This window comes from Anser anser (assembly GCF_964211835.1).
Source record: "Anser anser genome assembly, chromosome: 4".
Lineage (NCBI taxonomy): Eukaryota > Metazoa > Chordata > Aves > Anseriformes > Anatidae > Anser > Anser anser.
This window is the reverse complement of record NC_139724.1, coordinates 56783710-56797359: the sequence shown is the minus strand read 5'-3', so window position 1 is coordinate 56797359 and position 13650 is coordinate 56783710. Positions and strand designations below refer to the sequence as shown.

General features: G+C 32.6%; 1 protein-coding gene across 6 annotated transcripts in view; it reads left to right on the top strand.

Moving 5' to 3' along the window:
* Window positions 1-13650, top strand: part of LOC310898176 (uncharacterized protein) — an 85899-nt gene that overhangs the window by 45267 nt on the left and 26982 nt on the right. The window contains exon 3 of one of the 6 annotated variants that reach the window (XR_014583036.1): window positions 10517-10597. The exons of the other annotated variants lie outside the window; for them this stretch is intronic. The gene's annotated coding sequence lies outside the window, so the exon portion shown is untranslated. Of the gene's footprint in view, window positions 1-10516; window positions 10598-13650 lie in introns of those variants that run through there. 6 annotated transcript variants of the gene reach the window in all.

Below are 13650 nucleotides of genomic sequence, written 5' to 3'. Positions count from 1 at the left end.
CCTTCGCTACAAGAAGGACATGGAGGTGCTCGAGAGAGTCCAGAGAAGGGCAACGAAGCTGGTGAGGGGTCTGGAGAACAAGTCTTACGAGGACCGGCTGAGGGAGCTGGGGTTGTTTAGCCTGGAGAAGAGGAGGCTCAGGGGAGACCTCATCGCTCTCTATAGGTACCTTAAAGGAGGCTGTAGAGAGGTGGGGGTTGGTCTATTCTCTCACATGCCTGGTGACAGGACGAGGGGGAATGGGCTAAAGTTGCACCAGGGGAGGTTTAGGTTGGATATTAGGAAGAACTTCTTTACTGAAAGGGTTGTTAGGCATTGGAATGGGCTGCCCAGGGAAGTGGTTGAGTCACCATCCCTGGAGGTCTTTAAAAGACGTTTAGATGTAGCCCTTAGTGATATGGTTTAGTGGAGGTCTTGTTAGTGTTAGGTCAGAGGTTGGACTAGATGATCTTGGAGGTCTCTTCCAACCTAGATGATTCTGTGATTCTGTGAACTCCCCATGGAAACTCCCCAGAATAGCTCCCCAGTGATGCCAGCTGACAGCAGCTGATTTCACCTGTCTGGGATATGGCTATTATTTCTCTTCAGTGCTCTTGAATGTGCAAAGCAGAAACTCTTCAGTGTAAAAGAAACATGCCTAGCGTATTCCTGAGTTACAAATTATTTGTCTTCATATCTCGATATAGAGGAATATAAACTATGCTAGTAGGAATTAATATACTTAATTGCAATATATCAAGAACACCACAAAAATAAGTGTTTTTTATTAGTAGTAGTATTTTTCCCCAAGTCAAACAACATCCTAAAGCTTTAAAATCAAGTTAACATTTTGGAATGTTTTTCTTCCAGAGATATATCTCAAATGCCATATGATACAAGAACATATCTGAGTTATTCCCCTTACTGGGTACAGTCTGAATCTTACAGAACATAAGGAATTGTACATGACTATTTACCATTTCTGATAGCTTGCTGTCCCATACAAGAGTTATTTTTAAAGTGCTATGACAGTAAAATAATATATGTCCATGATCTATCTTAAAAATCTGTTATCTTAAAACAAATAACTGTATATAAATATTTCTTTAAACCTGATATCTGCCAGATAAGAGGATGCAATAGATGTTTTTAAGCCCTGATTTTTATGCTTATAATAATCTCCTTTGAAATAAAAGAAATAATTAAAAAGACCAAAAGTGGACAAAATACCTTTTACATAAATGTTCCACAACAGTAGGGATACGAAACACAGACATGGAAACTTTTCAAATAGTCTAACAGCTTTCAAGTATATTATAACAGAATAGAAAAAAACTCTATATGCTGTTAGTGAAGCACTAAATATGTTCTGCTCCAATTACTTCTAGTCACAAAAATACACTTATAACTAAAATGATTTTGAATAAATACTAATGCCATCCAATATGCAATCTAAAAAATGATACATTTTAAACAGTGTGTAGGGTATTGGTTATCAGTTTGAATCAATAAAATGAGCATATTTTTATATGGAATAATAAATACATTCTCTATTTAACATTGTCTCATTCTCTTGGGTCAAATCTTCATTGTCAAAATGTTATTTAGTACTAGGTTAAAAATATTAGGGGTGTAAAAATAACACATGCTATTTCCAATTTCTATAGAAATATAACTGTTAAGGGAGAGTGTCACTGGCTTTAGAAATCTTGTCCTTTGGCTCTGCTGGATGGAAGCCTTGTTGCCCAGTTCATATTTTTAATGTAAATATCTCACTGTATTGGGCATGCCACCTTCTGTGAGAAAAATAGTACAATGAGCTGAGTTATTGTCTGGTTATTATTTCATGCAAACTAATGAAAGCTACTTAATGAGGTCTTTCTAAAGTAATAGACATTTTCTTCTAAGATTACATTTTTCTGTGTCTGTCACCCTGAATAGTAATGGTGGGTTATTACTTTTTTTTTTTTTTTTTCAATGCATGTCAAGCAATAAAATAAAATAATTCTCCCTACTATCTATCTTTATAACTGTTTCTGGACAGAAATGAAATATGAGTGGTTTTCTTTTACAGCACATAATACAATAATTGCAGTTTTTTTTATTCAGGATAGACACAGCAGAATCGTAACTCAGATTTTTCTTATATTAAAGAACTGTAAAGAAATTCTTTTATTCGAGAACAAGCATATTGCATCTGACAGAGAAATAATTTTATATAAAGGTTTTCTATGACAATTTTAACTTAACTCCTTACTTCAATTTTTTGTATTTCCGTGGCATGACAATGGGAGCTTTTTTATTTTTCTCCATTTAGCCTAGAGATATCTTTGAGCATTTCTTATTTCAAAAAAAAAAAACACATGTATGCAACCTCAAATATCAACATGAACACTGCATAACTTACAGTAGGTCCTGAAGTTAAGAGATACTGACCAAAGACTTACAGAAATCTCTACCTTCCATGAAGCAATAGGCTTATGTTCTGCCCTAGGTTCAGAGCAGTCATATTTTTCTTCTTAGCTTTAAGAGATACTGTGGGAAATACCAGCTTGTCACAGAGTTTTGCTATAAAAAATAAAATAAATAAAATAAAGAATGCTTATCAAAACATACCCTATGCACTGTTTGTATTTTTCAAATATTATTACATTTTTTTCAATGATTTTCATCAGTCATCTTTCCCTCCTGTCTGTAATACAACAAAGTACTACTTACTTACAGGATCCCCACTTTCTGCAATCAAATAATCACCTTCATTCATACTTTAAGTGAGCTGAATCACCAGCTGGAGACACGTCGGTTTCTCCCGTGTCTGTAGAGAGTCTTGATAACTGTTCTCCCAAATTACATAGCTTTGTTAAGTGTTTGACTTTAGATAGGTATGAGTCATTTCCTTTCTACACTGTGTAAGGCATACACGTATTTACTGTGGCAGCTATTGCCAGCATTAATTATTTGCACTACTTAAGTGGTATTTGTGGTTCATCATTAGTCATATAATCTCATCATGACCAGTAGACATTGCTGTCATCTTTCAAGTACAACTAAAAGTTCATCTAGAGCATGCCAAGATCCAATCTCACATTATGTCCTTGAACCTGAGGGGTTCAAAATATTTAACATAACTTAAAGTCAGTCTTCTACCACTTAAAATCTATTTCACTGTCTATGCATATTATGTTTTCTACCTCTATCTTGTCAACAGTCTGATGCAAGCTAATCTGAAGTATTCTTCTGAATATTTTGTGCATATATATTAAACCTTTTTTTTTTCTTTTTTCTCCATAAGATGAGCATGAGACTTACAGTAATAAAATATAGGGTAATATTGTAAGACCTCAGCAACATAGCCAAAATAGACCTGCTGTTTAGGTTAGTATTTCTAAAAGCAATCAAGAACACTACATCTAATTCTCGAATATGGGTTCATTTATTAAGATATTTTTCAGTCCATTTAGCGAACTATTCCAAGCTATTTTTCTATAAAAGGGGGACTAAATTAATAAATTCAATAAATATATTTTTGCTTCCTATAAAAATTTTCATGTTGATTACTTTTCAATCATTTCTTCTTGCTAACTAAAATATGGAGACTATGTGTTGACTGTGAAAAATAGATAGCAAAATGTATAGTACTCAAAGAAACTGCATGAGTCTCCTGAAACACCATTTATACTGAAGATATGTTTCGTGTGAGTCTTTAGAAGTGAAGCAAGAGAAGACCCAAATTATGTCAGGAGAAATAAAGACCTTGAGCATGCATTTTCGTACGATTGCAATAATTATATCACTGCAACATATAGTGCATGGATATACAACAGATGCCTAGAAACTGGTTTCCTCTAGGTCACTTTCATCTTACTACTATTCTCACTGGAAGAATTCCATGTGTTGTTTTAGCATGCTGTTTTTGAGAAATTTGGAGACATTCATAGGAATTGGTTAAGGTGCTGAAGAAGTCCAAGTTGCATTTCACACATTATTTAAGGCTAGTAGTAAATATTTTTTTGTCTGTTTGTTTGTTTGTTTCTACTGCTTTATTAATGAGATGCCTTGATCACAGAACCTCATTTAGCCAGAAATTTTGCAAAATGTCTTGAGTTTACAATCCGAGAAGGCTTGAGTGCTTCACTGACAAGAAACTCTATGCTTGTGATGGCTCTCATGGACATGCAATCTCACTTAAGTCTGAACATTTTCAAGGCCCTGCAGTAGCTTGATTCCTTAAATCCTGTAAAATAACAATAACTAAAAAAATCTGAAGTATGTGGTAAGTGTATTGGAAACTTGAGAGATGCATTCAAGCTTGGAACATTTCAGTAAATTAGGAAAAGCCATGGTGTCATTACACCATGAAGGTTTCAAAGAGAACATCATGGCAGTGAAGGTGACAAAATAAATATCTACTTAAACATATCTAGATGTGGTATCTTTAGAAAAAGAGTTCTTAAGGTGGTATGTAGAAAGAATAAATTAACTAACATGAACAGAATCCATTAAAGTATTTGTTGTCAGCCACAGAATTTTAGCTGTTGAATTTCAGAAATTTTTAGAAAACATTTAAAAATGTAACTTCTGAGTGCAGTACTAAAACTCACCTTCATATCTTCATATGAAATCCTGTTCTCTCACCAGTCATCATAATTCTCATAGTAAATCTAAATGAATAGCCAGTATAGTACTTTCATCAAATACCTTTCAAATATGACTCAGCATGAATTACTGATATGCCTGTCACACTCCATTATTTATATGTTCAACTTCAAAAGAAAAGGTAAAAAGGTTAGCCCTATTGTGACAGGAGAGTTGTACAAAATTACACTTATGAGGGTCCACAATGATTAGCATTGAATCAATCAATCAATCAGTCAACCAATAAATAAAGGGGAAGAGGGGGGAAACAACTCATGTCACCATAATATAGCATTATATGATGGTTTAACACTTTTTTTTTTTTTGTAAAAATAACATCTTAAACTGAGTATTCTCTAAGTCTCTTGAAACTAAATTCTAACTTATTTATACAGTTCTTGTCACAAGGAAGAAAGTTACTGAGCCTTTTTAATAAAGAATGATTTTCACAAGAATAAATAGTACTGACGAAGTAGAATGAGGATTCAGGTTAATGAAAAATCTTCCAAAGTGGTCTGCATTCTAAAAAAAGAAACAAGATGTCAACACCCATATCATTCTTAGCAAAAGTATTACATTTTGTAAAGTAGGAATGAAATTAGCTTGCTGTCACCAGCAAGTATGGATCCATACAAGTCCATGGGTCCGTATGGAATTCATCCCAGGGTGCTTAAAGAGCTGGCTGACATCATTGCGGGACCTCTCTCAATTATTTTTCAATGATCTTGGGAATCTGGAGAGGTCCCATTGGACTGGAAGCTGGCAAATGTTGTGCCAATTTTCCAGAAGGGTAAGAAAGAAGACCCTAGCAATTACAGGCCTGTCAGTCTCACGTCAGTGCCTGGTAAAATTATGGAGAGGATGATCCTTGAAGTTACTGAAGCGCACCTGGGGGACAATGCAGTCACTGGTCCCAGCCAACATGGGTTCATGAGGGGTAGGTCCTGCCTAACAAATCTGATTTCTTTTTATGATAAGATCACCCATCTAGTCGATAAAGGGAAACCAGCTGATGTGATCTTTTTGGACTTCAGCAAAGCTTTTGGCATGGTTTCCTATAGGATCCTACTGGACAAAATGTCCAGCATACAGCTAAACAAAAACATCATACGATGGATGAGCAATTGGCTGACGGGCAGGGCTCAAAGGGTTGTGGTAAATGGGGCCACATCTGGCTGGCGGATGGTCCCTCAAGGCTCCATTTTAGGGCCAGTCCTCTTCAATGTTTTTATAAATGATTTGGATGTAGGACTAGAAGGTGTTTTGAGCAAATTTGCTGATGACACCAAACTTGGAGGAGTTCTGGACTTGGATGCGGGTGGAAAGGCCTTGCAGAGAGATCTGGACAGATTGGAGAGCTGGGCGATCACCAACCACATGAAGTTTAACAAAAGCAAGTGCCAGGTCCTGCACCTGGGATGGGGCAACCCTGGCTATAGGTACAGACTGGGTGACGAGACGCTGGACAGCAGCCCTGCAGAGAGGGATCTGGGGGTTGTGGTTGACAGCAAGTTGAATATGAGCCAGCTGTGTGCCCTGGCAGCCAGGAGGGCCAACCGTATCCTGGGATGCATCAAGCACGGCATTGCTAGTCGGTCGAGGGAAGTGATTGTCCCGCTCTACTCTGTGCTGGTGCAGCCTCACCTCGAGTACTGTGTGCAGTTCTGGGCACCACAGTACAAAAAGGATGTGAAACTGTTGGAGAGCGTCCAGAGGAGGGAGACAAAGATGGTGAAGGGCCTAGAGGGGAAGACATATGAGGAGCGGCTGAGGTCACTGGGCCTGTTCAGCCTGGAGAAGAGGAGGCTGAGGGGGGACCTCATCGCAGCCTACAACTTCCTCGCGAGGGGGAGTGGAGAGGCAGGTGACCTATTCTCCGTTATCACCAGTGATAGGGCCCGCAGGAACGGTGTTAAGCTGAGGCAGGGGAAGTTTAGGCTGGACATCAGGAAGAAGTTCTTCACCGAGAAGGTGGTTGCACACTGGAACAGGCTCCCCAGTGAAGTAGTCACTACACCAAGCCTGTCTGAATTTAAGAAGCGATTGGACTGTGCACTTAGTTACATGGTCTAAACTTTTGCATAGACCTGTGTGGTGCCAGGAGTAGGACTTGATGATCCTTATGGGTCCCTTCCAACTCAGGATATTCTATGATTCTATGATTCTAAGTACACTAGAAGTGTCTTTATAAAATCTACAGAGAGCAGATATTTCAGTGCAAACCTTCAATAAGCATTAAGATGTAAGTAATTTTTATGTTAATTTTTATGAAATGAATTAATCATTTATCGTCAATTTAACTTAAAGGAGTGAAATTCTGTCACCTGACCTGAAAATTTGCAATACTGTATCTTAATATAAGTACTTGCAGAATTATACTGATTTCATTTCATGGACACAAATTAAGTCCTGCACAAAATATATATGTATATATTTATATATATATATATTTAATATCCAGTTTTTAGATTCATATACCTTATACAAAAAAGTGAAAATTATAGAGGAAACACAGAGTAGATTAAGAACATTCATTTTTGGGTGAATTATATTTGGATATTATCATCTTTTACATAAGATCTGAGTTTTCATCTATACAAAAAAAAAAGTATTTCAGACTCTCAAGAAAATATTATAATCTTTATTATTATAAAAATATTATATTAAATTATAAAACATAATATAATATATTAATATAATATAATATAATATAATATAATATAATATAATAATATATAACATAATATAATAATATATAATATAATAATATATAATATAATAAAAATAATAATATAATAAAATAAATTATAAAATAAAAATATAAAAAAATATTATAATCTAAAGAATCTATGTTTAAATTAGATTAAATACATTTAGAAATAGTTTTTTTTTTTTCTTTGAAAATTCCTAAGACTTCGCAATAGAAGGCTGATTATCTGAACGGCTAAGGCTTTGGTAGAAGAAAAAGTATGACAATTCCCATTTATATATATTTTTAATTGTCTTCAATGTTAGTATTTCATTTGTAAATAAATAATAATAAAAAATGTAAATACAGATGTAGGATTTACAAATCAGCAGTTATTCTAAATACTCAACATATTTCCTTCTTAGATGTCTCTTGCTTCAGCCAGGGATACTGGCTAAAATAACATGTATACAGGAAATGAATAAACCAGCAAATAAGATGGTGAAAATTAAGTTTAATAAATTATACTGGCTGTCCTTGAGCTTCACATTCCCCAACAGACCCTCCTTGTTCATAGAATTCCCCCATGAGGTCCATGGCTTGACCACTTTTAAGTAGTTTAAGACAGAAGGCAGAAAAGAAAACTGTGGAAAAGAATGAGAAGGAAAAATGACTTCTTCTGAAACAGAATAATGACTTCTGTTTGTGAACCAGGGGGAAGAACAAACATTTAAATAAAATTAATTTCTAAATAATGACAGAAATGGGGACAAAAAGAAAAAAAAAAAAAAAAGGAGAGCTTAGAAGAAGCAGATCTGTGTTTTAAACCTTACTGTTCAGTTTGAAATGAAGATAAAAGAGCAGCAATCATTACTATAAGTTGTAATTTCTGTGTTCAGTTTTAATACTTCTGTCCTATAAAATAAAACAGAAAATCTGTTAAAATCACTTTTGTTCATTGACATTAAAGAAAAATGTATTAACTAGTGAGAAATGCTCCTTTTTTACTCTGCAGAATGTTTTGTACAATATCAGGATGATATTAAGTTGCAAATTATTGAAAGGTTTTGTGAAGGACAAATTATCCAGCAGGATAGCTACAAGAGAGCCACATAAGGCTATATTGTGCAACCAAATATATTCTTAGTTATTAATTTTTTTTATATTATTTCTTTATGATTTTGTGGAAGCATAATATATAAAGGTGAACTATGAAGAAAAAAGATATAACTTTAATCACAAATATTACTTTAATTACCAAAATTACTTGAATTACCAAAATTACTTGAATTACAAGGTTAGTCAGTGAGTAAGGCATTAATATTAAGAACAGAGAAATAACCATGCAGAAAATAAAATATGAAATATATTTCAGATAATGCAAATTTTTCAATTTCATACCATTGACAGTTATTCTTTAAAAATCATGTATAGTAATTAGAACACATTGGAAAATTGAAATAAATAAATAAATAAATAATAATCAATGCCTAAAGCTAGAAATATCTATTTTGAGAGTTACTGTCCTATCATTCTAAGCCTAAAATTTTAACAATAAAGATATTAACAAGAGGAAAAATGGTAAACCTATAATTATAAATTATCCACAATCAGAATAATTGTATATAATGACCAACCAAGTCTGAGTTGCTTTTTGTTTCTTTGTTTGTTTTGTGTGTGTGTGTGTTTTTATTTTCGTTTTGGTTTGTGTGTTGTTGGCTTTTTGTTTTTTGTTTTTGTTTGTTTTTCATTTGGTTAGTTGGTTTAGGATTTAATTCTGTCAATAATGAAGATAAAAATGATAACTTTTTAATGTGCATGTTAAAAAAACAAACAAACAAAAAAGAATGAAGTAAAAAGGGGGATGTTAAAAGTATATGAAACGAAAAATTATTTTTCTGGCTTTGTGTGCAGACAAAACCAAAAGCACAGATGCAAGCCATGGAAGAATTTTGCTTCTTAGGGGAAATGGATTAAAGCTGTTAGAACTTTTCCCCTTCACTGAGAGAGCTTTCTAACACTTTAGGAAACACAAAAAGCACTTCACTTCTTATTGGAATGTCTGAGTGTGTGATTAAGTGTATGGTTCAACTGGGAATAGCTTTGGTTGTTTTTTAAGGTTCTCTGTATTTTTAAGGGAGGAATGAAACAAACTAAGTAGTAAATATAAATGTTTCATCCCATATTTCTCGTAATGTGATTTATTTTCTCTTGAGAAGCTTTTATGGCTTATTTGGTACAGTTAATATTCTAGTATTCCTTAACCAACTCTCTCAAATTCTGGCCAGTTCTTGGATACAGAATTTCCATGTGACTGAGAAGCAAACACAAATAATAAATCAAGTTTATCCCAGCTGCACCACAACACATGATAAAACTCATATTTGATGTCTGCACAAAAACAAACAAAAAACTGAACAAACAAAAAACCTTGCTCTGTTATGAATAATTTTATCCACTTCCTGTGTTTTGTATAACTGTCATGACAAAATATATTTTTTAATAATATATACTTTCTGCATGAGGACAGCTTCACTTTTGCAACATTCAACCTAATAAATATACAAAACACCCACATCAGTATTTCTTCTGTGTAGCCATATTAGTTGATTTGTCCTTTTTTTTTTGCAAAACTTAAAATTTTAAATACTTGAATAATTTTAATTAAATAATAAAAATGCACACATTGCAAAACTCCAACGAGACTTGTTTAGCCTTCATTGTTCCACAAATTTTCCAAATTTCCAAATTTTCATTTCAAGTTCTATCTGAAAATACCTTTACCCTCACAAAAGAAAATTCAAACTGACATAAAATGATTACAATGTGATGCACGACTTTTGCCAGTTTAATTAATTTTGAGGATATATTTGCTAACATATATTTGCTAATATATGAATATATATGAACATATATGAATAATATATGAAGTAAACCCAAAATAGAAAAAAAGGCAGATTGTGAAGAGGAAGAAAAAGAAATAGATTCTTGTTTTGCAATCTGAGAATTCTAAAATAATTCATAATTTAGTTCCTCCATTTACATATGTCTTCCCTGAATGTAAAACACGGTAAAATATTTCAGAAAAGAAAGAAAACACATTTTGTGTTAAGCAGCTCATCCTGATCCTTATGTGTCTCTTCTATGAACTACCAGTCATACTGTATACTTTCTATGTTCAGAAACAAAGACATCTGATTGCTTTTGTTGCAGTGGATAATTACAGTATTCTTGGAATAAATAGCCATTCTGGAAAATCCTGCATAACAAGCCACAATGCTGTTATGGAATAGGTAAGCTATAAAATTGTTAATTGAAAATTGTGGCTTTTAAAACAAATATTTATATGCAGAATTATCTCCATAGTAACAATGCATTCATTTGGATGAAACTTTAGCTCCTTAACTTCATAAAATTAAGACTGTATTTATGCATATATTTATACCTAATATGTATCTATCTTTCCATATATAGATACATTTATTATATTGAATTAAATAAAATATAATTATATATGACACATACATTTATGTGTACAATTATGTATATTAATTTTTAATCCATGGAAGGAACAATATATATTAAATTTTATAAAAATTGTTGCTAAAAAATCTCCTCGAGGGGATTTTTTTTTTAAAGAAATCAGCGATACTAAATTCAGTGAGTAAAAGTTATCTTTTTTGCAAATAATCCTCACTTATTAATCTTGAACACAATAATATTATTACTAATGAAATTAAAATAGTACTGCTCTTTGTAGCTGTGTTTAAAATTATTTGCAACTTGGAGAACATAATGGACAAATATTATTATATCTTTACATTTGCAAAAGAAAATTTACTTGTTGACTGACATTTCTGACTGAATATTGTTAAATACAAGCCTATCAGATGAAAAATATCAATGCTGTTGATATATATATATACGTGTAAAATACCACATATATTCATATTTTGTAATGTAATATTTTTCCACATTTTTTGTATTTTAAAGGGAAAGTGATTTGTTTGGAATATAGAATTTATATTTTCAGACATATTTTATTCTTAGTTTCGTGACACTTTTCATTCTACCTAAATCATAGTTTTTGCACAGCAAAATACTAATATGCAATACTATGTACATGCTAGTAATTTCACATAAAGACTGAACACTAGATAAAAATATGACTGCCATTATGGTCAGGATTTTCAAAATCATAAGGTGAAGCATAGTTCATGAAGCTAAGAGATTAAAATACTAAAAGGTAAAGTGAAATAACTAATAATTTAGGAAGAGTGTAAAACAATATCTAATTGCCTATTTATAAATATGTTTGGTCAATAACCTCGGTTTCTCATCTAGTATTAGTAACTATAGGCATCATACAGAGCAGAATTAGAACATGCTTGGTGGGGAATAGGGAAGGCTGGTATTTTTAAAATATTTAAGTTCAAGTTTATTAAATTCTTGATGTTTTATTCTTTGATAGAGTACATTTTCATAGATCTTCATATATTTTCTTCACTTTAAACTTAATTTCAACATATTTAGCATATTAGCAGATCGTTCAAGCAATTCATGGGAGTGGTGTGGGATGGGGACACATTTTGGGGGTCTGCAACACATGAAGCCAGACTTTAAAGAAATGGCTCTACATTACTATAGTATCAGTTCTCATCTAATATCTGATTTGAGGACAATATTTTAAATTGCTCTTGGAACCAGAAAATGGACCTAGGTAGGATTTATGCATCACCCCAGTACTGCAGTGCTATTATGAGGAAAAAACAAACAAACAAAAAGGGTGTTAGTGTCTGGAAACATAGTAAAATCAAATATTATTGGGTAATGTGTTCCTCATATTGCATGTTGACAAATGATAGTGCAAAAAAAGATAATTTTGAACAAACTTTCATCAATAAACCTGTAAATCTAAATGTGTAGTTCTCAACAGTGTAGGTTTCTCACTGTATGGGACACTTCCTTAAAATTAACAGCTCAATGCAGTGTGACTGGGAACTCTAAAGAATTAACTTTGTGAAGATCTATTGCATGCATAGTTCTTCAAATGGTAACAGCAACAACTGATATTCTACAGGACACCTCCTGCTCTATTTCTTATCTTTTTTTTTAATTTCCCAAATCCTTTGTAGAGCATGTAGTGACCACCAAGAGTGGAGAATAACTTAATAAAAATAGTAAATTGCATACTGCGGAAGTCTTGAAATTATATGTGTCTACAAATTATTTTCAACTATTACTACTAATTATCTAGCCATGACAAAATGTCACTGCAGTATAATAGGACTGATTTTGATGCTTGATATAACAAATCTTGAAAATTTGGCCCTATGTTTCTGATGGCTTATATTCTAGAAACTAAGCATCTATTCCAATTTAGCTTCTCAGATTAGAAAAAGAAAATAAAACACCATTTTACAGAAATTGAGCAGATGGAGAGAACAGAATTTGAAATCAAAATACAGTAATTGATTAAGATTGTAATGATACTAATTCCAATTAAAAGAACACTGACAAGACAAACGTTCATTTGAAATCAATCTGATGATAATGAGGGTTCTATATCTTGCTGTCATTACTGATTTATTTCCACAAGCAGTGACTTTTCAGACTGCGCTTACCTTCTAAGAGAACTCCTAATAAATGATGATTCAGATAGATAGATAATTAAAACAATGTTGGAGAAGAATTGTAGTAAATCACAGGGATAGCACAAGTGAAGACAGCAGAATATGTTTTCAACAGTACCTGTAATTTTACAACCATACAAGATAGAGTGTTTCAATGTCAGATTAATAACGAAAATGAAAAATAAAATTGTTTCCTTCCCCAAAGTAGGTTAATCTTCTACAATAATAGTATATACCCAGTTACTATAGTATTGAATTAAAATATTTGAAAATTAAAGAATATATATATATGTTACTTTTCGAATGGATGCCGCAGATTAATATACTTGAAAATTGAAAAAAAAAAAAAAAAAGAGAAAAAAAGATACTATTTAAAAATGCTCAGCAGGTGATTGGTTCTAAAAGTATTGTTAATACTTTTATGATAAATAGATAACGTATTTGAGAAGTAATGGGAAAAATACATCAATTAGGACTAATAAAATAAGACTGAGGTTGTTAATCAATGTACATGGAGATGTTAGTTAGAAATTAAAACTAGTTTCTGAGAAGAAACCCCAGACAAAATAGACACAGAGTAACAAAAACAACAATACGACTCACACAGTAATGTGTGTATAAAAGTGTATAAAAATGTGTGTATAAAATGTATAAAAATATAATTTATTATGTTCATAATTTTAAACAAAAAGACGAGCTATGTTGCGCCACTTT